This window comes from Oncorhynchus masou, chromosome 11 (assembly GCF_036934945.1).
Source record: "Oncorhynchus masou masou isolate Uvic2021 chromosome 11, UVic_Omas_1.1, whole genome shotgun sequence".
Lineage (NCBI taxonomy): Eukaryota > Metazoa > Chordata > Actinopteri > Salmoniformes > Salmonidae > Oncorhynchus > Oncorhynchus masou.
Window position 1 is genome coordinate 31,519,730 of NC_088222.1, and position 3,747 is coordinate 31,523,476.

The following is a 3,747-nucleotide window of genomic DNA, read 5'->3' on the forward strand; positions in this document are numbered from 1 at the left end:
CGCACCAAACCATTCACTCACACTGCACCAAACCATTCACTCACACTGCACCAAACCATTTACTCACACCACACCAAACCATTTACTCACACCGCACCAAACCATTTACTCACACCGCACCAAACCATTTACTCACACCACACCAAGCCATTTACTCACACCACACCAAACCATTTACTCACACCGCACCAAACCATTTACTCACACCGCACCAAACCATTTACTCACACCACACCAAGCCATTTACTCACACCACACCAAACCATTTACTCACACCCACCAAACCATTTATATACACCACACCAAACTATCCCAGCTACAGTACACACACCATAGTGCACCGCCAAACCGGTTATACACCATACCAAACAATACCACACCTCTCCCCCGGTTAGACTCACCACACCAAACTATCCCAGTTACAGTACACACACCACACCAAACCAGTTACTCACCACACCACACAAAACCAGTTACTCACCAAACCACATCAAACCAGCTACACACCAAACCACATCAAACCAGTTACACACCATAACACACCAAACCACATCAAACCAGTTACACACCATACCACACCCCTCTCCCAGGTAGACACACCACACTCTCCCAGGTAGACACACCACACCACTCTCCCAGGTAGACACACCACACCACTCTCCCAGGTAGACACACCACACCACTCTCCCAGGTAGACACACCACACCACACTCTCCCAGGTAGACACACCACACCACTCTCCCAGGTAACACACCACACTCTCCCAGGTAGACACACCACTCTCCCAGGTAGACACACCACACCACTCTCCCATGTAGACACACCACACCACTCTCCCAGGTAGACACACCACACCACTCTCCCAGGTAGACACACCACACCACGCTCCCAGGTAGACACACCACACCACTCTCCCAGGTAAACACACCACACTCTTCCAGGTAGACACACCACACCACTCTCCCAGGTAGACACACCACACTCTCCTTGGTAGACACACCACTCTCCCAGGTAGACACACCACACTCTCCTTGGTAGACACACCACACTCTCCTTGGTAGACACACCACACCACTCTCCCAGGTAGACACACCACACTCTCCTTGGTAGACACACCACTCTCCCAGGTAGACACACCACACTCTCCTTGGTAGACACACCACACCACTCTCCCAGGTAGACACACCACACTCTCCTTGGTAGACACACCACTCTCCTTGGTAGACACACCACACTCTCCTTGGTAGACACACCACTATCCCAGCGGCATAAAGCTTCAAACAGTAGGGCCAGAGAAGGACCTACAGAAAGCAGACCACTTCTACAAACGGTTAAGTTGAATATAAAGAATACATGTGAGAGTCTAGTAAAAGAGTAAAGCTCTTTGGATATCCGCTTTTAGTGTTTTTCCTCATAAAATAGAGATGGGTTGGTACGGGGGGGGTTGATTGTACCTACCTCTGAATGGGGGGAGATCCATGCTGCAGTGGGATGGGGCGCCTTGGGGTTGGGGAGGGGGGGCAGTTCTCTCAGTTCTGTGGGGCCACAGCTCCTTCCTTCCCTCCCCTTCCTTCACCTTGATTCCCCCGTAGGCTTTTCAGGAGCGTCCCTTTGCATTCCCTGCAAAGGAGAAGCAGCAACAACCCAGCCCTGACGACAAGCAGCCAAGCAGCCTCTCCACGATGCCTTGTCAGGGGCAGAGAGGTCCCTGGTCCACAGTGTGCTGATCACTGGAGACCAGAGGGCAGAGTACCATTAGAAATATCCCAGAGAACACAAGAAGAAGTAACAGCCAGGTCCTCTGCTTCAGAATGAAAAATGTATATTGCTATATTAAAAAAATAAGGTTGTGAAAAAAAGTTAACAAATTAAAGTGAAAAAGTTCCAAAATTACAGGACACAGATATTGTAGTAGTATGGCTCTGTAGTCTCTCTCTCTCTGCTATCCCTGGAAGCGTAATGACTGAGTAGTCCCTCTCTCCCTTGCTCTCTTGTTCTCTCTCTCTCTCTTGCTCTCTCTCTCTCTAACGCTCTTGGGTCAGTCCTTCCTGTCTGTGCATTTATCCTCTCACTCTCTGCAAGCCGAGAGTGTGTGTGTGAGGGAGAGCGTGAGAGACACGGACACAGAAAGAGGGGGAGAGATGGGAGGGAGGGAGGATGGGAAACAGAGAGAAAGAGAGCAGGAGGGGGCTGGACATGAATGGTAGAGGGAGGCAGGGGAGGGTTCTGTTCAGGATGGGGGATACATGTTTGCTGCAGATAGTTAGTAGCTAAGTGGCATCATCAGGCTGAATCTCTCATTTGCTCTCCCTCAGGCACTGTTCCATATGAGTCTATGAGCAGAGCCTTGATAGAGGGAGAGAGAGAGAAGGAGAATGGGAGAGAGAGACAGATAGAAAAAGAGAGAAGTGAAGAAAAGGGGAGAGTGTGTGCAAGAAAGAGAAAAAAGGAGGGAGAGGAAAGACAGAGGGAGTGAGGGAGAGAGGGAGAAAAGGGGAGACAGGGAGGGAGAGAGAGGAAAATAGAGGAGGGGAAGGCAGGGGTTAAGTCATAAAAAGCCTCACGAGGCTGACAGTATCACAGTGTAGAGAGAGAGAAAGAGGGCGAGAAAGGGAGAGAGAGATGTTTAGAGTGTTGTGGGGGAGCCACAGGAACTATCAAAAGCCCTTACAACACACACAGGTCAAGCACCCCTGTCACAAAGCTGCCACTCAACCTTTATACAAGACAAGTCACGGATTCTGTGCCACACTGTGTGTCCTCTCACCTACAGACACAGCTCTGAGAGCCTCTTTCAAAACCTTTTCAGGTCACACTTTATTTGGATGGTCCGGATAGTCCATCTGTAGATGCTCTACAGATGGTCATTCTATCAACAAACTATATGTTGATAAGCAACTGCTTGCTAAGTTTATGGTTAGGGTTAGGTTTAGAATAAGGGTTAGGGAAAGGGTTAAGAATAGGGAAATGGTTAGAGTTACGTTTAGGGTTAGGATAAGGGTTTAATAGATAGTTAGTTGAAATGTTACTGATAGCTTGTAGATAGTCTATAGAGCATCTACAGATGGACTATCCAAATAAAGTGTTGCCCATTATCAAGACAAAAACATTAGCTCTATTTTTCAGTGTTTACTTCCTTATTTCCGGTCTCATCCCGGAAAGCATTGTCAGCAGCACTCTGGGTAATATTGAAAGCTGTCAACGTCAATATTGATGATGTATATTTTTGCAGTCAAATGTATATTTGGGACTCTTCCGTTCCACCAGCCCCGGTCTTACTCAGCAGGTTCTCTGCAAGATCTCTGTGGCTGACTATTCTCTGCCCTATAGACATTATGCATATACTGTATACATCCCTACACAGTCATCTAAATGGTAAACGGACACTATCCAGGAACAAGCAGCACTGCTTCCTGCCGGGGGAAACACCTGAGAGGAGGGAGAGGATTGAAGGGTAGTTTGTTCGTTTATTGGTCTTTCAGCATTATTACAAGTTCTTTAAAACAGTTGTCATTAAAAACACTGAATTACTTTTCTGTTACAATAAAAACCATAAATGTTAAATAAATACAATAAATGTAAAGTGCAAAAAATCTCTAAGCGAAAATTGAAAATCCGTTTTTGTTTAGGAGGCTGCTCAAATAAGGTATTGGTTGATTTGGTTGAAGTGTCATACGCCTACCGGTGTTCAGCCCACATGGGCTTACAAGACACTACAAAATAAAATGTTACAAATTACACGCATAC

General features: G+C 47.1%; 1 protein-coding gene across 1 annotated transcript in view; it reads right to left on the reverse strand.

The window, feature by feature from the left end:
• Positions 1–2,112, reverse strand: part of LOC135548521 (protein sprouty homolog 3-like) — a 17,995-nt gene extending 15,883 nt beyond the window's left edge. The window contains exon 1 of the mRNA XM_064978217.1: positions 1,459–2,112. The gene's annotated coding sequence lies outside the window, so the exon portion shown is untranslated. The remainder of the gene's footprint in view (positions 1–1,458) is intronic.
• Between the last annotated feature and the right edge of the window lie 1,635 nt (positions 2,113–3,747).